This window comes from Bombus affinis, chromosome 1 (assembly GCF_024516045.1).
Source record: "Bombus affinis isolate iyBomAffi1 chromosome 1, iyBomAffi1.2, whole genome shotgun sequence".
Lineage (NCBI taxonomy): Eukaryota > Metazoa > Arthropoda > Insecta > Hymenoptera > Apidae > Bombus > Bombus affinis.
In genome coordinates this window covers 15,321,079-15,345,611 of record NC_066344.1, presented here as the reverse complement: position 1 = coordinate 15,345,611, position 24,533 = coordinate 15,321,079, and the positions used below count along the sequence as shown (strand labels likewise).

At 51.6% G+C, this 24,533-nt stretch overlaps 1 protein-coding gene and 1 long non-coding RNA gene across 9 annotated transcripts in view; one reads left to right on the top strand and one right to left on the bottom strand.

Moving 5' to 3' along the window:
* LOC126922250 (protein bric-a-brac 1-like) overlaps positions 1 to 24,533 on the top strand; it is a 221,443-nt gene that overhangs the window by 79,878 nt on the left and 117,032 nt on the right. The gene's annotated exons all lie outside the window — the stretch shown is intronic.
* Positions 414 to 887, bottom strand: LOC126922923 (uncharacterized). The gene is made up of 2 exons (XR_007712998.1): positions 739 to 887; positions 414 to 520 (listed from the first exon to the last, which is right to left on the bottom strand). It is a non-coding gene; the product is annotated as an uncharacterized LOC126922923 (long non-coding RNA).

The following is a 24,533-nucleotide window of genomic DNA, read 5'->3' as shown; positions in this document are numbered from 1 at the left end:
TCTGTCGATCTATCGGGTTATCGAAATGTTTCTTTCGTTTTATAAGGAAATAACAGACGCATAATGTATTTCGTTTTGTGTTAGCTTATTGAATTATGCAGCAACATAATAATAGAAATAGAACGAAATGGATCAGACTTAATTCGATAAGATAATGTAAAACAGAAATTGTAGTTCACCTTATCAAGCGAAAGAAACTTTCCGGACAACGTAATGTAAGTGGCTTGGCAACTAAGTAATTGCGCATTTTGCCAATACCACCTCATTAGGTGCCAAACCAATAGATAAAAGAAAAATCCGAGAAAGACAGAAGCAAAGTACTTCGAGCCATCGGAGCGTAATCATTACATTGGATCGGCAACTAAGCGATTGCGGATTTTGTCATTAGGTGATATTGACAAGATCCGCAATCGCTTAGTTGCCAACCCAATGGATAAAAGAAAAATCAGAGAGAGACAGGAGCAAGCACGTTGTATTAGGTTGTCCTTCTTTCGCAAACGTGTTTCTTACAACAGTGCACCTTCGTACAAATCTAAAACCAAGTGTGCGAAACGGAGTTTATCTCGACAAAAGAAAATGGATCGTACGCAATTCGACGAAATAATAAAAAACAAAAAATCGTGTGCGTCCATTATTTCTTCATAAAACGAAAGAGACTTTTCGGACAACCCAACGTATTGTATCAGGCTGTCCGAAAAGTGTCTTTCTCTCGCAAACGTGTTTCTTACAACAGTGCACCTTCGTACAAACCTAAAACCAAGTGCGTGAAACGTCGCAGTGTTTATCTCGACAAAACAAAATAATAAAAAAGAAAAAACCTTGTGCGTCTATTATTTCTTCATAAAACGAAAGAGACTTTTCGGACAACCCAACGTATTGTATCAGGCTGTCCGAAAAGTGTCTTTCTCTCGCGAACGTGTTTCTTACAACAGTGCACGTTCGTACAAACCCAAAAACCAAATCTGCGAAATATCGCGATGTTTATCTCGACAGAACGAAAGAAACACTTCGGACAACGTAAGGTTATACGCGATCGGTTGAGTGTCCGACAGACTTCACAGACGATGTTTATTAAGATTATGATAATTATCCTGCGGCCAGTTTGCGATCGCACGATTAACCTCATCGATGACCACAATAAAAAAAAATCTGAATATTCTAACCGCAGACCTAGCGCATAGCATCTGAGCCCGAGTCATTACCACCTATCGTTTAGTTGCCAACCGATAGATCGTATAGATCGACGGTCCTTTCGTTTTCCTACGACGCAACGCGTTGCGAATTGTCGCTGGCGTGCGTTACCGCGCAACGCCACATTTCGATATAGCGAGATTGTTCGGAACAAAATCGGCCGAGCCTCGGTAATTACGCGTTCCAGTCATTCGGAAACCTGAGAATCCAAAGGCCGGCTAATGCGAGCAATGTAATGGGAGGTGTACAACGACTCGATGCTACTCGATGCTTCCATTTAAGATATGGCCGAGCGTGAATCATTGCTCGATATCGCAGCTACTGTAGAAAGGTGTTACGATCGCGACAGGCAACTTTTTCGAGCACCGCGTTGATATTCTATTGGGTTGGCAACTAAGTAATTGCGGGTTTTGTCATTACCACCAAATGACAAAATCCGCAATCATTTAGTTTCCAACCCAATAACTCGACGATTACCCCCGCAAGGTTTCACATACAGAGAAACCGTGCGATTAAAATTTTCGTCGGAGATAAGCGTCGTCGATTAAAATCAGCGAGAAAATCAAGCGCTGTCGACGAGCCGGCAAAAGACCGGAGCGGAGCGATCAGTTCGACTAATCCGGTTCAACGAACGAAAAATGTTGCGGGTTCCCTGGCGACGATACGATAAAAGCGCGGTCGATTCTTTATCGCTGGAATCGAGAACGCTAGCGAGATACGGTTGTTCGAAGTCAGGTAACTCGCGATACGTTGTTTGGGCGTGCACGGCGGAAAGCGCACGTACGCGCGCGCTATGCCACGTGTAATTCATTGTAATTAGCTTGCTGGCATAACGGTCATTTAATGGAGAGAAATTCAGCTTCGCTCGGTATCCGTCTTTCCCCGAGACGTCATCGCCGACCTCTTTAACGTAGATTTTTCCCATTCCAAGCTGGCGTGTTGCATGCGCCGTATGGGCCGCCATGGGTCTTTACCTCGAGCTCGCTTCACCGGTATAATTAGCCCTTTCCCTCTGGACAATACGGTCATTGTGTCACGATTTTTTTTGATAAACCGCACACCGATGGTGGAGTAGTCGAAGCGCGTCGGTAGCCCGCGCCGTTTCGCCTGCCACGCACTCGATGCTCATTACGGGACGAGCAGCTCGTGCGCAGCTCGCGAGATCAAAGCGAGATCGTTCGTAAAGATTAACGCACGTATACCAAGTGTATTTCTAGAAAAAAGGATCGGGTTCGCTGCTGAAATCCCAATGACCTTGGACGATGACGACGAAGCGAGATCGCGACGGACAGAATTCGAACCGAAAGACGAAGGGAAGATTTGTCGTGGCAAACGGCGCACTTTGGAGATCGAACGATCGATTCGTCGTAAATCGCTGGGTGGTGGAGCGGATCGCGTGGGCCAAAAAAGAGAGCGCACGCTGCTCTCTCCCACGCCCCCTTTCTCTCCCTTTCTCGATGACTTTGCTCTCCGCGTGTCACGTAGACGCGCGCGAATAAGCCAGCTCGGAGCGTGGAAACTCTTCTCCGTAGGCGAAACGACGTTTCGCCCGTAAACCGTAGACCGATGCTGCCGAGCTACTCGATAACGTCTCGTCGATGTGAAATTCCGATCGCCTGCGTGGCGTCGGACGGTACCGCGAAGTCGTAAAATCAAAACCGGCGATTTTCTTCTCTTCGAGCGCGAGGGTCAGCGGTCGGTCCAAATTTATCCGGCGTCGACGTCTGCCACGCGGTCGGCGTACGAGCCGCTAACGAAATACGAGTCGATGGTTGTTCGGGTAATTTAGCCCGCGCTGAGAAATTCGCGCTTTAAATCGATCGGCGGAAATGCTCGAAATCGGAAGGGAAATGCTCGTTGCTGATCGTCGACGTGGTTCGTCCGGGTTTCGGAGTAATTGGAAGACGCGCGTGGCGCGGCGCGTCGGTCGAAACGTAGCCGCGTCGAAGCGTGGAAACGCGCGCGGCACACAAGAGAAGTCGGCGGTGCCATAGAAAGGGAAAGAAGTCTGTACAAAGAAGACGCGGCGAGATAGAAGCGGTCGGCGGGTGGAGCGGTGTGGCGCGGTGAGACGAAGCGCGGCAAGGCGCGGCCGTGACGAGCGCGGTCGAGCGGAGGAGCGGAGGAGCGGGCGAACGACGGGCATACACAGGGAGAACGAGGCGCGTTCATTATGATTCGTGTATTTATATAAGGTCTAAAAATATACGCGCGCTGTGCCGCCGGGCCCCACCCGGTATTTCATCTGAGAATAATATTTTAATGTACATACGTCCCCTCTTTCTCCGTCTTTCGCCCCGTCCTTTACCCCGCTCCCCTTCTTCCCTACCCTTTGGCTGCGTCTCTGTCTCTCGCGCTTACTCTTTGCCCGTTGCGCCCCCCTCGGCACCAACTTACACATCATCCCGCCACCGCTGCCACACGCGTTCTTCCTTTCGTTCTCTCTTATTCCTATTTCTTTCGCCACTGCCGCTTCTTCTCTCTAGGACCGTCTCTGTTGCACGATAATCCTACTGCCCTTACCGGCTGTCTACACGCCTCGCTCTTCATCCTTCTCCCTCGTCGGTCCTCCTCCTCTTTCTATTCCAACTTCCTAGCTTTCGCGTCCCTTAGTTTCCCTCTTCGTCTCCTCGTTGCCCTTCTCCATCTCGCTTCCTCTGCTTCTCGTCACGGATCCTCCTTGTCCCTGTACGCGTCGCTTTGTGCTCCGCGCGTTTTTTTGATGTTTCTCCGCGAGCGCGCGTTCGTCGTCGGAATTGTGCACCTACGAGTTTCCGGGCGGCCAGGCAGGCGCGCGCGTCTGCATTCACGCGAGTGTGCGTGCCGCACGAATTCCCTCGTTGCGCGCACACACACAGCCAGCTTTCCGACTTATCCTGCCTGCCGGCTTACCGACAAGGACCTCGTTTTGTCGCCATTCGGCCGAATCACCGACTTCCTCGCGCTACCGTCGCGTATCCACGCTCTTTAAATCGTCGTTCGTCCATTCGTTCGCATCCGAAACGATAAATAAGAGATATTGTATGAAAGAAAAATCATTGGACGCGTACCAATCCGACGCATTTGTCAAGCCGATTCTCCCAAAGGGCCGCGGTCGTTTAAACTCGTAAAACGAGGAAATCTGGAAACGCTGGCTAATATTTTTCATTCCGCTCGATCGATCTATTTTTCAGCGTCGTTGCCGTGCGTATGTGTCGGCCAGCGGCCCGCAAATTGCGTTTCGCAATTTTTCCCGCCGCCAGTTTCCGCGAAGCTTGAGAAGAGCGACGGTTATGCAGAAATCTAACGGATGCCCGTGGCAAATTTCGATGTAATCGAAATGGCGCGCACAGAAAGTAATATATACAGGAAGAAAGAGGCGGGGGCCGGAGCAGCGACGCGCTACCGTGCTTCGTGGAAACAAGATCCATCGTATTTCAATTGTAAAGATCCGCTGCCAGCCGTAAGTTTTTCTCGGGCCAATATCCGCGAAAGCATCGAGGTTCTGGCACCTACGTCTCGGCCGTGCCGTTCGCTTCTCTCCGCTATATTTATTCTTTCACGTCGGCCTTCCACGGCCGGATCTAGCGAACGATCGCGCGTATCTTCTGCAAGGATCGTGGCCCTCGCAAATTTACATTCTATCGGAATCGGCAAGTAGCTGGGTAACGCGGAAAGCGGCGAAACGATAGCTGGCGAACGAATCGATCGATTTCAAAGACAACGGCCGCCTTTGGTCCTTTCAATCGGCCTTTACAACGTTCACAGTTTTTCGCGTTCTCGCGCCACTTTCACGAACCGACCGATCTCGCTGCCAGCGGAACTTCGATCGACCAAAGCAAAACGCGAGGAATCAGGAATCAGCTGGCCGAAAAAGAAAAAAAAAAAGATCGATCGTTTCCGCGATCCGTTTTCGCGCCGTTCTCTCGATAATCGAAGATTCTCGGGAAAAGAAATTAGCGCGAAGAAACAGCGGCGATTGATCGGCGGAGGATAGGAAATACTCGGGACACGAAGGCAGCAGCGGATTCGTTACGGCGTGTGTGCGTTACTTGCGGCCACGGTACGTGGGTGCACGCGTGTGCGTCGAAGCTCGGGTTACGAATGTACCGGTGCAGGGTACACGCGGCGTAATATATTGCCTGGTACGAACGGTAATCTATAGGGTTTTAATAAATCTTATTCTTCGTATGAAATACGATAATAATAATTTATAACGTAAACTATAAGCTCACTGTAAACCGCATGGCTGCGATCTCTCTCTCCTGGCCCCTTGTGTCGACCTCTCGCAGCCTCCTCGCCAACCCCTTCCCTCCATCTCTTTCACTCGTTCGACGCGCGTCGAGCTTTCGCGTTTCTTTCGGCGTTTCTGTTTCTCTCGTGTGTGTGTGGCTGGCGTGTACCGCACCGCACCGCGTCGCTAACCTATGAAACGCGTAGCCCTGCGACTACCTACGCTACACGGCTCGGTTCGGTCTCTTTCACCCTCCTTCTCGTCGCTCCTTGCCCCGTCTCCGTCCCTTTTCTCTCTGGCGATCGCGAGCGCACTGTTACGTACGCTACATCGTGTATACGAGCGTACGTCTTTAAATAAACTTTTATTTATACGACCAGTCGCCGAGATGAATTTGCGCGATTCCTATCGTACACGGCCGGATATGCACGATGGATTCGAATCGCTTTCGTTCCCACCAAATGTATTCTCCGAAGTCATTGACCGTCGAATGAACGCTCCTCGGAATACGCTGTGTGGCTCTCTGATCGGGGAATTGGCGAAAAATAAACAAGCGGGGAAAAACGAGCCCGGAACGCGCTCTCGCGCGCCGCGTTCTTCGCCACGCTTTCCATACGCGCGACGTCTCGCGACCAACGATCGCGTGAAAATCTCGCCACGGAGAAGAGAAAACGAGGGGAAAATAGTCGAGTTTTTAGTCGCGTCGCCTTCCTCCTACCTCATCCGTCGTCCGTGCATACGTACGTTCTACGTGATATACGCGAATGTGCGATTAAGAAAAAGGAAAAAGAAGAGGGAAGAAGAAACAGGCAGAAGGAAAAGCGAAAGATAGATAGAGAGAGAGAGAGAGAGAGAGAGCGGCGGTGTCCGATCGGACACGCGGATCCGCGAACGGTGCGCGTTCGCTTTCTGGATTTAGCACAGAGAGCCGCATACGGCATGCAGATTATACATAATATATTATTCGCGCGTATAATATGTAGAAGTGGAGAAGCAAAGAAATGTGTGGTACGTGTGGAGCGCATATGTGCTCGCACGCAGCAACTGGCACGGCCGCCTAGCAGTGTACGCGCTCGTACACGCGTACGCACGCAGGCACACGCACACACGTAGCCACACAAAGGCGAGTAGTCATAAATTTCAATAAAACACTCGGTGTGCGTAGAGAGCGCGGCAGAGGAGAGACGGTGGGTGGGGCGGTCGGAGAGGCAGAGTCGGAGAGAGAACGGCCGGGGAAGGAGAGAGAGTACGTTCGACACGACTCATATACGTTCATTACGAATGCATACGAGCACGTTAGATTGTACGTTAGTGCCTTGTAATAAAATATTGTAATGGTGGCCTACTTCTGCACCATACTGTAGTCGCCGTATAATATCTCCCGCGGCATTCTTACTACGGCGTTATTTATTCTATGCTGCGCACAATGGCGGCACCGTCGGCAGCGGCGGCGGTGGCGGCGGCCGCCGCAGTCTTCGTCCTCGTCTACGAGGTGCTCTCGCGGTGCGTTGCACTCGTCGCATCGTTTCCCTTCGATTCTTTTGCATCTTTCGCATTTCCATTTATCCTGTCGCGAATCGACGAACGAAAGAGGAAAGCAAGGAAAATATACGAGATGTTTCTTCCCTCGTGAACCAAAGACAAACGCTGTCACCGACTGATAACGACATTGGCATTGGTCAGGATTTATTGGTCGTTGCCGCGAACCGACCAGGTTTTAGGGCCGACAGATTTTTCACGGATGATAACGATCGCCGATACGCATCGCCGTTTCAACGTTTATCCGACCGCGTTGAAATTCCCAGTGCGCAGTTTCCAAGATTTTCAAACTCGCGATGCAACGTCGCGACAGATCGGAACAAGTGAAAATGCGTAGAATAGTCGCGGAATCGACGTTCGCGGGGTTGTTTCTCGAGTCGCGGCTAAACGATCAGGAACGAACGACGCGTTGAAAACGAACGGAACGCGTTTCCATTTCCATTCCCGTTTTCTCGCCTTTGCTTTCCTTTCCATTTCGCTATCCGCCGCTGCTTCTCCTTTCCCGACGTATAGTCGATGCAAGCGAAACGACGTTATCGCCAACTCGGTCAGACATGAAAAAACCCGCGTCTCATACGTTAAAATGGTAATTTGCCACGGTTTTGTTTGATCGACATTGCGTGCTCGCCGATGTCGATCGGCCCAAGCATCGGCATTAACGCGATCATTTTTCATTACTATTCTCGTCTCGAATTACTTTGACACGCGAAAAGCGCGGCTTTCCTGCTTTCATCTCCGCGACAACTTTCTTTCGTTCGCATCGACTGTACGCTTCAATCATCGCCGATTTTCAGCGTTGTCACCCGCGTACAAGCGTTTCTACCGATCGTGCGTTTCCGCCCACCAAACGAATTCTTCGTCCCTTCTTATTCGTTTGCATTCCTCCCTTCTTCTCAATTCGCAGTCAGCCGAGTTCGACGAGCTCCAGGAGGTTGCGCGTCGTGTTTCGTGGAAACCGATTCGATCGTTCGACGAACGAATCGCGATGAAACTTTTTAAACGAAATAATCCCTCGTGTTGGGAGAAAGTGCGCGAGTCTTAACACTGGAACTACCGATAGTCAACACGAAGCTATTTCTATCAAAACCAGCCGAAATGACTGGTCTTTAAAAAATACGTAATAATAGAATATTTGTTTATTTATTGATTCGTTACTTTCTTACGGAAGCAATTCCATGTTACGTAGCACACTTTTGGTATTTTTAATCCAGCTGGGACCATTATCCCTAAACGAGGGTTCACACGTTTATAAAATTATAGAACCAATCGTTTCCACTGCTGTGGTAGATCCAGCGATCGATCGGGAATTTTCCTGATAACTGATATCGTCGTGTTAAATGATACGCAGTAAAGATTGTAAAAACGCGTGGCAAGTTGTACGAAACGAGGAAACTGGTTAATTGGGGTTCGATAAACAGATTGCAGGACCCTTTCACACTTTGACAAGTACCAGTCATTTGGTATTGGTACAAGTAGCCTTCATACGAAATTATTTTCATTTTGTATACATTCATTATATTATTCTTTTAGTTATCGTTGCGAAAGTCATTGCGGGAAAAAATATAACATAAAGTAGGAATTTTAAAATAAAATCGTAAGACTAGTCGATTTGACTGGTGTGGTAGGTAGTTCTAATGTTAAATGAATATTAAAAGACAGACATTTTTCTATGAAAAATAATCGCGGAAAATATGATTTTGGATAAACGTGGTACAAATTCGGTGCATCGCCGATTAGAAACGATGGAGAAGAAGCGAAGGCCAGGACGCCTACTTTCGCGACACCGCGTACAGCGTAGACTGTAGAGGATCGACTGTAGGTGTTCGAAGCTCGCGCGGCATTGCGAATATTTTATTTGTATATCATTATGTGTACATACATCGGCCTCGTCCTCGTCTTCTCTTTGCAATCGCGTCTTTTCCTCCTCGCCCTTTCGTTCCTTTCTCGTTACAGGTTCGCCGTGCACCCTCCTACCTTTCGCGTATTTATTTCTCTTGCGTCTGGACGGATCGCGCGATCCTATCGCGAATTCCGGATCCGAAAGAACGCGTGGCACACGGAGATTCCGCCCGTGCGGTTTTTCAGAGCGGAACGGTGAAATCGAGTGCGCTTGCCTTAGCCGTGGCAGTGGAGCGCACGGAGCCAACGATAGTGGAGCGCGTGGTTGCAACGTACGGAATCGCGCGTTGCGCTAGTCAGTCGTTGCGAACGATGAGCGCGGCATCGATAGCGGCGTTACGCGATAATATCTAGAAAAATATTTCGTTCGCCCGAGGGACCGATATTCAACGAAGGTATTACGAAAACGTTGATTTACCGCGACACAAACGAAAACATTTCTCAACGTAACGGACAACGGCGCGGCGTTCGCTCCACCGCCCATTGAGAGACAACGGCGGGGGGATTAATCGGAATTCCTTTCCTCTTACTCGGTGATTCCGGAGCGAAGGTAGCAGCGCGCGTGCTGGACCTCGAGCACGACGCTCTCCGTCGTGGAAGCGGACCGTGGTTTACGCAAGTAGTAAACAGAGGAGAGTGGAGTGGCGGATTCGCCGCGTCGCATCTGATCCGGCGTGTTAAGCCGGTGGAAAAGGGTCGAGAGGCGAAATTCGTCGGACCGGTGGTTGTTACGGTAAAGCGAGGCGCGATGCTTGTTGCGCTTGCGGAGGTGTCGGTTTGATCGCGTGGCTTCGTTTACCGACTTTTTATTAACGCGCATTACGTACGGGCCATTTTCAAATTCTGCGTAAACAGAAATTCTCATTGGCATTAAAATGCAAATTTTCCGCGAATTACTCGATCAATTATAAAGTGCGGAAAAAGAAGGGGGCGCGCGCGCGCGCGCGTTTCCGCGCATTCATGAAATAAAAGATCCGTTATGAAATGTATAAAAATTTTAATGAAAATCAATATCGCTTTCAACGCGGCGGCACTGGCCAGAAACGCATAAAAACACGCGATCCGTGCGTAATGCGTTAACGGACGGTGAAGCCTGGCTTAATCCACTGGGACGGAATTTATTTTACTTTAATATGTAAAATACATAAAATGCGACAATTTTCGTTTCCGGTTGTTTTGCGTAGCACACGCGCTCTACCGTCCCTCTACGCGGCCGCATGATTTTTATACTTCAAGTATTTACGACCGACTTGCCTCTCTCTTTCTCGCCAGGCAAATTATTTACGACCTCGTCCCTGAGTGGACGCTCGTAATTGGCCCTAAAATCCTTTGGCAGCTGCCTTCTTTCAAACGGTAGACGGTTTCCACGCTCGTAACTCATCTTTCCGCTACACGCGTCTTCTCCATCGTGGAAGATATTTTCGGTACGCCCGGCCCTTTGTTTATTATAAAGTTCCGATTTCCTACGATTGCTTACCCGTCTACGGCAAGCTGTTGCCCGTTTCATAAAAAAATTTCCATCGGATTTGACCTGGCCTGCCTCACCTTCCCGCCATATTTATCGTATCTCGTTCTCGTTTCGAAACGAGGACAGGATTCGGAGGTGTTTCCGCGCCGAGCCCGACACACCAAAACATCGTGTCGCTCTTTCCACGCAGATCGGAACGCGCCGACAGAAACGCGAACGCCAGCCAAGCGAACGCGGCGGCCGGGGCTTTGCAAGGAGAGGAAATCGGCGAACGCAGGAAACGGGCGGTGTGCGAGCGCCAGGGTACGAACGAACGAACGAACGAACGAACGAACGAACGTGGAAGGAAGGAAGGAAGGAAGGAAAGAAGAGAGCAGGAGAAGAAAGAAAGGACAGATGGAAGAGGCGAGCCGCGAAACATCGTGAAAGAAATTCGCGGCGAAAAGCGTACGCGCTGCCACGCTTTAGCAGTAATTTCGTATTAAGGCCGGCGTGACGTGTGCCTCGTCGGAAAGGCCGGGGGAGTATTTGCGAGGGCAATGCACTCTGGAATGCACGAGTCGACCAGCCGGCGGTACGACGTAATATTATATATTTTATCGCTTTATTTGTTCTAACTTCTCCTCGTAGCCCCACCTCGGCCTCTCTCGCACCGTGTCCTTCTCGCGTTGCGACGAACCGTTTCGATCGTACCGAGTTTCTTTCATCTGCCCCCGCTCTTCTACTCTGCCCTCGTCTTCCCCATTCTTTCCTCTCTTTTGCTCTTCTCCGTTCTCTTGTCTTTGCCGTTCCTCTCCTCGCCTCTTCCGTGTCCGCTTCGGCTCATCGCGTAGCTCGACGTACGTAGCTCGACGTAGCATCAGCAACATATGCCGCGTCGCGTTCGTTCGTCAGTCTGGTTAGAGACGACGATCTGTTTTCTATTGGATTCGTGAAAGAATCGCGTGTTGGCGACGATTTCGACACCAGGCAAGGTATCGTCAGCTTGTTATTGACCGGACGGTACGCGATAACGCGCGATATTTTTATAGACCCACGGGGTTACGTGCAATAATAAATATCGTGACGCGAGATTAAATAATAAATCTCGGCGCGAGATAGCGCGCGCGTTAGCGTCCGACGACTACGTACTGTGTACGGGTCCCTCGATTTCTCGATACGCGTTCGAGGCTCTGTCCGTCTCTTTCGCTGCCGTGCATCCAAGTTTCGCTAGGAAATTTCACGCTTCGAGAAACACGCCTAGGTCACTGTCGATCGTTTCTCGTTTCGCCGAAACCCAATCGCTTAGCGTTATCTCGTTCGCACACTATGCTCGCGACCAACTCGGAACTCGCACGTCCAACGACCGACCGTTCGTTGTTGCGTGTCTCGTCGAGCGGCCACGGAGCCTGTGTCCGAGTGTCGAAAGAAAAGAAGGATGGTTTTCGCTGGAACGAGGATTTTGATGGATCGCGATCGGAAAAGTTGCGGAGGCAGGGGCGCGGCAGCCAACGAGACTGTCATTATGCTTTTTAATGTCTGTTTCGCGAACGATCGAACCGACTAGCAATTTTTTCGGCAACGTCCGGCTCAACGGCGACTGGAAAATGACACGTTCGGGGGAAATTGGAAACAACGGTTTGGCAAGCCGAAAAATCGTGCCGGATGGTGAAGGCACGTACGTGGTCGCACACACGCGTTCCTAGCCTCACCTGGGGTGAGGGCGAATGCTAAAAAGCCGGACCTGAATAAATAAACAGTTTTTAATTGCGGCCCGCTGCTGCCGGGTAAAAACAATAATTATTGGCTTGCCGTAGCAACGTATCCGCGTGTTACGTCCCCGGATGCGATGCGACTCGACGTTCGCTCCGCCGACCCCTTCTACAAGCGTCCGAGGAGAGCTCGCGAGAATCGCAAGCCGGGCATTCCGCGAGTTCCCTGCGTCGCCGGCTAATTATCCGCCAACCCGAAAACGCTTGCCAAGGAACTCGAAACTCGGCATCGTTTACCGAAACCCGCACCTACTCTCCCGCTATTCGTCCCGATTCTTTCGTTTCTCGGTAAACTTCCACTCTCGATGTCGATAAACGGGCCGCTGGCTACAACCTTGCGTTTACCAAAAAGAAATTTCTTGTTTGGAAAGGCGAGCCGCCGTCGCCCGTCCACGTCGATCCGGCCGGGCCATTCCACGAAAGAAAACCATTTCGCGAATAATAACGGCGACGTTACATTGCGGATAATTAGGATCCGTCGGATACTGGAGAAGGTAACGGCACGAACCGACTGGTTGGAGAACTTTGGCCGAGGATTAAGCAATTTCCATGAAACGACGAGTTATTTCCAGACCTACCACCTTCTTTCTCCACCTTCCCTCGTCTGCCATACCTTTTTTTTTTCTTCTTCTTTTTTTTTCTTTTTTCTTTTTTTTGGTTCTCGGTTGCACCGGTCCTCTCCTTTATTTTTCTTTCTCGCGGCTACGAATCTGACGAAGAAAGCGGACGAAATCCATACGACACACCTGTATAGTCGAGCTGGTCGGTGATGCCAGTTCGTAACGCGCGCACGTTTATATTTCCCTCTCGCGTCTCGTTTATATTTCTGTTGGTGCTGGTTCTCGCGAGAGACAACTCGTTCCAAGAACAAGAAAGTAAACGATTTATCTATCTCCGGTAGCTTTTTTCCCTGCTTCCTGCAGGGCTTTTCTTCTTTCTTCGGGTCGGCCGCAGCCAACAACTCGCTGGTTCCCGCGGTATTTCGTACAACGGCCTCCTCTCCTAGCGGGCTCCGTAATAACCGGCGCCGAGTACAGACGAGCGCAGCTATAAATATCGTATAGTAAACACGAGAACAGATAAGGGAGAGCGTGAAAACTTCGGGTATAATAAAATACAGATAAGTCCGCGAACAAATAGTCCTGACCGTAGAATTTTACGGGGCAGAGCGAGGGGAGAGAGAGTGAGAGAGGGAGAAGGAGGGAATGAAAAAGAGGAATGCGGGACCGTGGCAGTAGGGTAGGAGAAGGCCGACGGGGCGGTTCGAGCGAAGGCCGAGCACAGCCGGAAAGGGGAATAATCGTGAAAATTACTTACGGACCAACTTCTTTTATGCATGCGGAAGAAGAAGAAAGCTACGGCGGAGGGGGAGGGGAGAAGATCGCGCGATATTCTTTCCTCTGCCGACTTTTAATTATTTCTCAACTCGGTCGTCGAGACTGCCTTTGCTCCCGATTCTCTCTCTCTCTTTTTTTTTCTTTTTTTTTTTTTTTTGCGAGCGTGGAGACATTTTCGGATAGGAAAACGACGGGGAAACGCGACAAAGACATCGACGATGTTCGAACTCGCTGTTTCATGCGACGAGGAAACGCGCGATTGTTCGACGAATCGGTTTCTCCGCTCGATAGTTCTGCGAAAGAAATTGCGGAACGACTCGGAGATGGTACAAGGGAAAAGTGGGAGAAAAAAGAGGGGAAGGAAAGCGTGCGTTGGCAATGGGGTGGAATGTAACGGCGACGAAGTGAAAGGGAAAGAGAAGAAGGGGAAGAAAGAGCGAGGAACGGACGGACGAGAGTAGAACGGAGAGCTGCGATTAACGCCGACGTTTTCTTGCGCTCGCTCGGCCAGAGCGATGTTTGTTCTGGGAAATGCAATCACGCTGTCATATAAAATATAACTTGCTTCCTTTTCCTCTCTGTCTCCGCCTCCGCCTGCGCCTCCGTCTCCACCTCCGTCCCGACCTCTCCGCGGTACCTCGCGCCACACCGCGTCGCACCGCACCGCGCCACTCCGTCGTTTCTTACTCTGCTCCGTCGACGCGCCTCCTCTCGATTTCCACGCTAAGCGGAGAACACTGACATTAGAAGCGGCCGTGCTTCGCAGATTATGCGAAACGTACAGATCTCTGCTGTTTTTTCCGATCGCCCTTTTCTTCCAACAAATCCACCAATTTTCTTCCCCTCGACCGTCGTTACGACTCCCTGCACCCGCTCTTTGTCTCTTTCTGTCTTTGCGTACGGCCTGTTAACTCTGTCGACTCGACCCCTTTTCTCGAAGCCGCTGGAAAACGCGGTCGCGGCTACACCTGTTCCGCATCCTTTTACCCTCTTCTCGAGGAGGGATTGGCCGGACGTGGATTAGAATTCGCGTTTCTGGTTCGCAAGGGGAATAGGAAGATCGGGGTGAAAGGATCCGAGGACGCGTTCGATGAGTCGGGTGAGGCGAGGAGAAGGCGAGGTGCGCGATAATCTCGGCGAATTGGCAGACGGAAAACCGACCACGCCAACGATAAACACGCTGCGAACGATAAAAATCGCAATCGTAGCTCGCGTGAGAACGAGCCGTTGATTTTTCCGCGCGTTCGTCAAAGTTTAGTTCGTTTAAAATTTTTAACGGCTCTCGTACTGGTTCTGGTTGCCGGCGGGCAATGATTTCGCGCCGGGCCGCCTGAAACGATGATACCGGCGCGATTACCGTGGCGCACGGTTGCTCTTACTCGTCGGATAAACGCCACGTGGTTACTGGGAACGCGTGCCTCCGCAGAGAAGAAGATCGATTCAGATGCGATTTCGATCGAATTGAAGGAGGCGCGCGCGCACGCTGTTAACGCAGCGTGCACTCGCGTCCGTTTGGCGTGGAGAGAGCCGGCTGCGCGCGTGGTAGGAAGAAAGGGAGAAACGAAACCAGGCAGGCGGTGGGGCTCTGACCGAAGAGAAACATATTTCTTTATTATTACTCCCACCAAGCTTATTTTTCTTACCCACCGACTTGGATTCCAGATGGTTGGCTCGCCTCCTCTCCTCTCCTCTCTCCGCTCCTTCCACCTTTCTCTTCCTGCCTACTCTCCCTCTTTATCTGTTCGCCTTCTTAGACAAGAAAAACTTAACCCCGAACTCGTCGTTCCCTTTTTGTACGCGCGCTGCCGGCAGGCGAGATCCCTCCGCTGCTAGTCAAGGAAGAGACAAGACTCGACGACAAGGACGAACGAAGGAGTAACACATTGGGGGGACGGAGAACGGAAGCGAGTGTATGCTGTGCGTGAATGTGTGTGCGTGTATGCGAGAGAGAGGCGGCTAACGTACGGTATTCTCCTATGCAACGGATACGGGACAAGGATCGCGTGGTTGGAAAAAAATCCGTATTGCCTCGCTCCCTTCCACAAAATTCGGACGTCGTGTTTGTTTTGTTTGCTCGTTGGACCTAAAGTGGCCCGAAGGATCGAATGACCACGACGAATATAAAGACGCGCGAGCGGTATGCGTTACATCGTCACGCGACCATCGGCTCGAATTCCGGTCAACCCTCGGACTCGTGCTCTTACGACTCTATTAAAGAGCTCGCGGCGGATCGCGGCGGCAGTCTTCCACCAATCGAATATGTAGAATTGGCGGGCTTCGGTCACGAAACGCGATTCGAAGCCGGGGCCGCTTTCTCTGTGCGGTGATCCGAGTTGCACGGCACAGCCAGAACGAAAACTTTCTCGAGCAACTGTACTGGCGTCAGACTGCCGGTCTGGCTGTTATTATTTGTATATTATAATTTAGATACAATTATATCGGTCTCCTCGTCGCACTCGCTGCGCAACCGATCTATCCTCGTCCCTTTTTCTTTCTCGGTCGCGTTCCGTCGGTCCGTGTCTCTACCGTCCGATTGCTCGTCTCTCTCGTTCCCTCGCTCCCAGCTGCGACGGTCATCCTGCTCGACGTTCGTCTCTCTCCTCGTTCCACTCGTGCAACACGACACGGAACATCGAACGAAGACGCGGCGTTAAGAGGGAGAAGGAGAGCTCGGCGAGATTCGATACGCGTTTATACGTGCGCGCAAAAGAAACGGAAGATCCGATGGAAACAGAGAGCGCGATACCGATGGTGGGAACGCGGTGGCCGCGCAACGACGAGGATAGAGTAGAAAATGGGTAAGGAGGAGGAGGTGGAGGGGAGGGGGGGGGGATCGGAGAACGGCGGTGTCAGGGCGGGAAGAGAGAAAAGAAAAGGGACAGAAAGGTATAATAAAGCCGAAGGAACGGCGAGGGGAGCGCGGAATCGCGTTGCGTAGTGGTGGAGAGTTTCGAGCGAAGGTGTTCGTAGATGCCGCGCGAGCGAGCGAGCGTGCAGTGGAGGAAACGGAGGGGCCAGGGTGAAACGCTTGCGAGGAACGGCGAGGGGGAGGAGGAGTGTCGGCGGTCGGGAGACAGGTGAAGGAGGAGAAGCCAGTGGTCGCAAAAGCGCGGAGGCGAAGGTGGAGATGGAGGTGGTGTTGTGCAAGCGAGGGTGGAGGTGCGGTCGTTGGCAGCGTCGGCGATGGTGCGAGCAAGACCGAGATAGCAATAAAATATATTAGCAGAGAAAAATGATGGCATTGCGAGACAAAGAGGGCCGATGGCATTAGCCGCGGCAGCCTCGAGGAATTCCAACGGCGTTATTCCGTTGCGTTACCTGCAACCTGACTTACCTGCGCCTGCATTCGGCTGAAAACGTATCTTCGAGAGATATTTCTGTGCCGCGGGCACCTGCGCTGCGCGGCCACTTCGTTCTCCACTCGGGCTGCTGCACCAACCCCTCGGCCAGCCGTTCCCTATTTAACTCCACCACGCATCGCCACGCTCCGTTATTTTCTTCTCGACGCGTCTTATCCTAACCCTCGCCCTTGAAACGATTTTCCGGTGTTCGCGGCCAACAGGAAATCCATCGTTTCGTTCGTTCTAATCGAATCGCCGCGGTAAAGTCTCGCCACGGTTTGTCGAGTCGAGTCGAGTCGAGTCGAACCGAGCTGAGTCAAGTACGTAGAGCGGCGTAAAAAGGACCGACGTTTCCTGGAAAGAGGTACGTAGGAACGAAACGCTGGCAGGCGTTAGGGAGAAAAGGAAACGGCCAATGTTGGTCTACGGGGTGACGAGAGGGGAAACGGAGGTTTCGAAAGAGCAGCAAGGAAAGAGAGAGAGAGAGGGCGAGGATCGAGCGGAGGCGGAGAAGAAGGAGCCGGGAGGGGCGAGGGCGTTTTGTAATTTCTATAATTTAAACTCCGCGGCAGCTGGCGTGGCTCGTAATTGCTCTAACCCGGAGGAACGCGTGAGCCTGCGTGTTTACTTTTAATTCCTTCAGCTAGCGGCGCAGTCGCTACTGCTGCAGCCTTTTCTCGGTTCGACGTGTTACGTATCAAACGAAACTTCGATCCGTTAAACGTCGGGTTAACCGCCAACTTTCTGTCCCTTCTCGCGGTTACCGTTCATTCCCCGATACTCGTTGCGAGCGAGGGTCGGAGAATTCCAAGTACACGAGATTCGATGATGTATCTCGGTGCGTTCGTTTCTTGCGACGAATGACGCGCGTGCAATGACGTGTCCTACCTTTGCGTTCTCGCTTCCTTCTGTCGGATCTTTTCCGTGTTCCGGCCACGCCGAGAGAGTGCCACGACTTTTTTTACCCTCGTTTCACGATACGTTCCATCCTCTGCTTCGTTCTAACCGCGTCTCTGTCTTTCTGTGCCGTCGCCTTGGCTAGCCTCCTCTCGCCTCCTCGTGCCTCGTCTCGTCTCGTCTCGGCTCGTCTCGGCTCGCCTCGCCTCGCTTCGTTTCTCCGACTCGTTGAAAAATCGTCCGTCGTAAACGGGAACAGCGGTTTTATTGTTCCACTGCAGACAATGCCCGGGAATATTATAAAAACTTTCCGACGGAATATATTAATGTTAACTCATCGCTTTACCGTTAGGCAAACTTTTCGGTCGAGCAAGCTTCTGCGTCTTTGTGTCTGTCTCCGCTGCTGTCTTTCTTCGACTCTCGTTCGCGGCCCCTCGCTCTTCCTCTTTCGCTCTGGCTTCCTTTCGACTTCCTAGTCGTTCACGGCCACCCATCCTTCTGCTCTTCCTCCTCCTCCTCCCCCTCCTACTCCTCCTACTCCTTTTACGTTCGTTCCATTTCGCGACTTTAAATCATCGCAACGCCGCTACGCGCTTTTCTCGCGACATCGCTGTCGATCGCGGTATAATTCACCAACGAAAATTTTCTAAGCAAAGTTTCTCGTCGACGACGAGGATCGTGGCAACGCCCGAAATTTCCATTCATTGGCTTGGTTGCTCGTAGCCGGACGCGGATCTTTCAACCAGCCAAACATCAACGTTGATTCCCTGCTGTGGATTTTAGTAGACGATCGATGCGATCGAAAGACGCGGCTGCGTGGAGGGAAAAGCACGGCCGCGAAATGGAGACACGTCCTTGTAATTATTCGAGCGAAGCTGCGGGAGCCAAGCGAACCGCTCGGATCCACCGGTTGGAATTCAGCTCGTTTTGGGGCACTTTGCGCTCGAGAAGCGGAACGACTCGACACTGGCCGGCCGGCGATAAACTTTAATGTATTCGAAATTATTAAAATATATTCCCGGCTGCGTGCCGTAGATATTTTAACGAGCCTCGTTGCGCTAGCGTCTCTAGCGTCGCGGTGCCAACCGTACAAATTATACTTATAACGACTTATTTAAATTTATATCGCGCGTAAATCTATCCCATGTACCGCCTCCTACCGCCTCCGACCAACTCCAACAATCTTCTTTCTCCTGATAATTCCATTCGTAAAATCTTTTTTTGCCTACGGAATGATCGTCTCGTTCGGTCAATAAGACAGCGTATTTTCGCGAGAAACGTTCTCTCGTCGCGTTATCAAAGAGGCGAAAGCGCGCGGAGCTGCGCCGCGTTGTTGATCGAAAAGCGCGCGCAGCTTCTCCTCGTTGTAGATATTCCGCGATCGAGCGATGATTTAGGTAGGTAATTATATTCGGTACCGCGAAGTGGGATTGCTCGCGCGGCAAACAATTAATTGCGAACGAATAGGAAGGGGCTCGGCCCCGCGGAATATTACCGTGCTTATTTTTCATCCGGCCTCTACGGGCGCGCATTTCGCGCCTGTTTTTAATATTACACCGCGGTAGCGAATGTTTCAGCTCGCCCAACCCCCCGTACTTTCGGGAAGCGGTATCGCGTCCGTAACGAATTTACGATATTAATTTGGCGTGCCGCCTTGGCGATTTATTATCTACGCGGTGGCGGTGGCATCGTAGGGAATGCAAAAAAGGAAAAAAAAAAAAGAAAAGAACGTATAATACCGAGAGAACGGCGCCGATTTGCCCGAGAATGGACGCTGCAGATCCTCGGCAGTTGGATGGTGACGAGCAACGACTCGCGAGGCAAAGGAGGAAGAGAAGGTGTAGCGCTGGAGGAAGCGGCGAAAACTGGCGCGCAGCACTCGAAAATGTATACACGCGGTACCGGTATATCTATACACCAGCCACGGCGATAAAACGATAATTCTATAATTTATTCGCGTAGTATGCGTGTACGTGCGAACGAGGTTGGATGGTGCGCGCGCGCGTGCACGCGCGTATATGGGCCGCACAGTTGGCGTTAATATATCATCGGACGCATCTGCCCCCAACGACGCGTTTCAATATGTTCTACGAGTGTATAACCGTTTCTATAGAAATATTCTGGCCGCCTCGTGTGCGCATGGATACGCGCGCATCTGGATATAAATACGCACGGCAGACCGTCCCTCGAAACTGTGTTCGCGGCTCTCCGCGCTCTCCAGGCTCACTCCGCTTCTTCGCTCGCCGACGAAATATCATCGACTAGGACAAGGTGCGCGTTCTCCGCGTCGTCCGACTCGTTGAAAACCGAGCAGAAATATTTGATCGTGCGAAACGCGATAAGACGAGCGACTGGAATTTTTTTGAAGAAGCGTCGTCCGGTCGAGCAGCGCGCTCGCCGAACGCAACGGACCTCTTTGACGATGCCGAACGACCTTACTCGCCTTTCCCGACCAGCTTCTTTTTCTCGTTGTTTCGTGCTTAGTAGTCGGAATTTCGTATCGACCATTAGCGCGAAGAACTGGGTGTGCGGCTTGATGGAAATTTATGACAGCCACTTGATTGGGTTCAACGTCCCCCGTATTTCATTCTCTCTCGAAGCGCTTCTTTCTTTCGGCCGAGCTTCGTGGATTTAAGATTTAAGACGCTTAACGACTGAGACGGCGATTAAAACGCGTACCTACGCGTATCAGATAGGCGCGCGGTTTAACGATTTCGTTCGAGTGTGCTGTCCGTGCGAACCAGCGATTTAAGTCCCTTCTCGGTTTTCTCCGCCTGTTTGCGCCTTCGCCGCTGAGATTTCATCCCTCCAGGGATCCAGTTTTCCCATCGTTCCGAAAACATTGACCGAGCACGCTACACGAACATCCTACGTGGCTTCGTAGCGAAGCGCAGGACACGGAAACGCGCGACGCTATGGCGAGAGGAGCGGCGCAAGTTTTGCAGCAACGAGGACGCGGTTGATTTCAATTTGAATTTGAATTGATTGGAAAGGGCGCGTTGTTAGAATTATTATTTTCGCAGGAATATTTGGCGTTCGCGGTCGTAAATTTGGTCGTGTCGGGCCGTGTTGTCTGGCGGGAACGGGGCAGGAATTCGCGAGTTTCTTCGCCCGTTAATGGAAACGTCGTTACGGTATTGGGTGGAATTAGCCGATCGAACGATTAATTCTTCGGCGATTTCATTTAATTAAACTCTCTTTGCCGGCCGTCGGAATTAAACGATGTTAAATTATCAGCGGCGTTTTCTTAGCGACGTCTCGAGATTACGTCGTCGCGCGGATTAACGACGTTTGCTCGTGCCGAGGTAAAAGAGGAAAACTCACGACGCTCCACCGACCAATCTTGTTCCTTGGATGACTCGGCGCAGAAGCCGCTTGGACGCCACGCAAAACCGATATATCATCGTCTGCTTAAACGCAGGCTGACGATACGAAACGGTAGGTGGTTGTTCGCGTATATTCGCAGGCGTTGGCGACGTATGGAGGATCGAGGATCGTTGGGGTCGATATCGGTGGTTGGGGGCAGCGCGGCTGATCGAAGGCGCGAGGTAGGCAAGGTGCGAGGGGTGGCCATAGCCGGAGAGCCTATACGGAATGTTCCTGGAATCGAAATGAAAACGCGGCCGGGCAAGCATCCATAAAAACCCTTTCGCCCCCGGCAATTAGCAATAAAGTTTTCATCGTTTAATAAAGGTCGGTACAAATAAATGGGACGATAAAAAATCGACATACAATACGCGAGGCTGCGAGAGGTCGGCTGAGCCATAGAGCGCGACAGACATATAATTCTCGGATGTACGTGCAGAGACTGTATCCTGTGAATGTGCAACCGTACCGCCAGATTTCCCGTGTCCGTTTTATTGTAGCCGGCCGGCTTTACGAGATCGACGTTTTATTTCGTTTATCGTATATAAAAAAAAATATATGCCCGTGCCTATGGCCCTCGTTTTCCGGCGTATCGATGGAATCGCTCTTCCGCCGAGAGCAAAATCGATGCGACGTAATCTTCTCGCTGTAGATTACGGGATCTGGTGACGCGCGTCGACCCCAGCCACGTCGATTTATACCGCGCGCCGCTCTCTCTCTCGCCCTCTTTTCCTGCGCCGCGAATTCATTTTCCGACCGCTCCATTCCTTCCGACTCTTTCGCCTATCGTTCGCGAATCTTTCCTTTTCCCTTTCGATCGTCAGACGCTACACGATGTCGTCGTGCGGCGATCGAGGGGATCGCGCGCGTCACCGCGAATGCTGGAAAAACGAAGGGGAAAAGCGGCGGACGTTGAACGGTTTAACGAGATAGGGAACGAGAGGGAAACGTCGAACGGTTCGGCAAGAGAAAGAAACGTAGAGGAGAGCGTGCGGTAAGCGGAGGAAAAAAGGTAGAAAAGAGGCAGTGGATGGTAGGAGCGCGGGGTAGGAGACGATATTGCACCCGAGGCAACGCGAATGCGCGTGCGTCCGTGCGTGCATCCGTGCGGCCACGGCCGAGAAACAGAGGGACGAAGCGAGGAAGCGTGAATGGAAGAGCCGCGGGGCACGCCGGGAGTGAAAGCCGGAAAAATATGTCATCGTTTCATCGACAGTCATCACAAAGAACCGAACGAACCAACCAACGTACGTACGTACGTACGAACGAACGAACGAACGAACGTATGAACGGACGGATGGACGGACGAACGGATCGACGAACGAGCGTAGAAGCGATCCGTGACAACGAAGCGCATATATCGCGTGCGTCCACGTATGCGTAGACGCGGTCGTACGAGCCTCCCCTTCCTCCGATTTCTTGCAACGCGTACCAGCACCCTCTCCTGCCCTCTTTTTCCCTTCTGCTGCTTATCCACCTTCGTCTCCGGTCCGCACCACGCTCCACCTCTGCATCTCCGTCGATGCAGTCATTGTGCGCTGCTCATCCCGGTGTATTGTCATTCGAAACAATGATTTCATAAAAATACACGTGAATATGCCTGGCTGGATGGCTGGCTGGCTGGTTGGATAGCTGGTTTCGTGCTTTCTTGCGTGCATGCGTGCGTGCGTGCGCGCTCTACACTGCCGCCGGCAGAGAAGCAACCCACGGGATGTGCGACTCGCGCACAGAGGAAGCCAAGAATACCGATCGAGGAGCGGTCGATTTACGAGAAAAATATTCGCCCCACTCTGGCGACACGATGCTACGAGAAACGGAAAAAGAGAGAGAGGGAGGGGGAGATAGGTAGGTGGAGTGGGATCGCGCGCGGTACAGAAGAACGCGCGAGAAAAGGATGATAAAAGACGAAGGAAGAGAGAAGGAGTCGTACGGTTGCAACTCGGACGCGTACCGAGACGAATGTCGCTAACAGATTTTACCGAATTGCTAGTATCCTAAATGTCGTGTGATTTTTCTTTTTTTCTTTTTTTTTTTCTTTTTTTTTTTCGTGTGCCATAGAGCCGAAAGGAAACGGGACACTTGGGAAAGAAATAGCTCGGCGCGGATGTCGCGTCGATTATTCGATCGTTTCGCCGAAAACACGGAGGCCGTTTTCAACGATACACCGGACCTCGGTTTTTTTCAGCTTTTTTCGTTGTGCTCTTTTTATCTGGGAAATGCATCGGCCAGCAAAAAGTAGAAAATGCGAAACCCGGTACGGTGGAACGTGGCCGATAGCTCGATATCGTGAATATCGGGATATCGAGTATCCGACATCGAGAAATTCTTCGGTTTAACACGGTGCCGCGAAAAGTTCGGCTTGACACAGGGGCGGAAGGTTAAGGGGGTGAGTTGAAGGGACGAGGCTAGGGGCGTTTTTCGGGCTTCGTGACGCCGTGTGCAACAGGTTATAGTTTTTGGCACACACCGTCGCTTCGCCCTTTCCTTCCGTTTCTCTCGCTCCCTCTCCTCCCATCCTTTCCTCGCTCTCTTTTTCCGCGTTATTCCGCTCACGGAATTTCCCTTCCTCGTGTCGCGTTTACCCACACGCTCGTCTTCGTGTTTCTCGCGTGATACTATCGTCGCCTCGTTGCCAACCAGTTTCACGTTTACGGGGTTAAACGTGCCACGATCGAGTCGCAGAGCGCACGTTGATCGAAACGTTTTCGGATGCCAAGTTCGATCCGTTTGCAAGACGAACTGGACCAGCGACGATCGAGAACACGCGCAGGGCCGTGTTATTTGGCGGGTCGGAGCGTCTCCGTTGGGCTAAAAGGATGCGAAACGAAGGTCCATAGGGGAGGGTATGGAAAGCGGCGCTTTTGGCAGGTTCTTGGCGCGCGACCGGGCGAGAACGCCGAAAAGGGGGAGGGGGACGGTACCGCGCGGAACGCGCAACACCGAGAGCTGAGTGGATCGTCGAACCTCGAATAGAACTGGAATTTTCGTTTGTCCCCTTTTCCGCCCTTGCTTTTGCTTCTTTTTTTTCCTTTTTTTTTCGCCGAGCGAGCCCTCGCGGCACTGCGCCGCGTCGAAAAAAAAGCCCGATTTTTTCCTCGCTACACTTCTGTGTTATTTGCTTTATGGAACGCCTGTTACAGATAAATATAATAGGCATTCATCGCCGCGTATTGTCCCCGACGAAGCGCCCTGCGCGCCGGGGCTTTTACATTTTTTCCACCCTCCACCTCCTCCTCCTCCTCCTCCTCCTCCCCCCGCCCACCCTTCTACCCATTTTTTTTGTCTCACCGCCGCCACCACTACCGCTGGCAGCATCGCATCAGCGTCGCACTAGCATCGCGCCGTCACCGCCACCGCCGCCGCCGCCGCTGCCGCCGCTGCCACCACGATCGCGGGACTCACACACGCGGTGCACGCGAGCTCTCATTTTTATTATTCGCGTTTTTTGGAATTTTTCCAGTGGCGCCCAGCATTGTTTCACGGTTTGTCATTGTTATACGCCTACATCCTGCCAAGCGAGAGAGAGGCGAG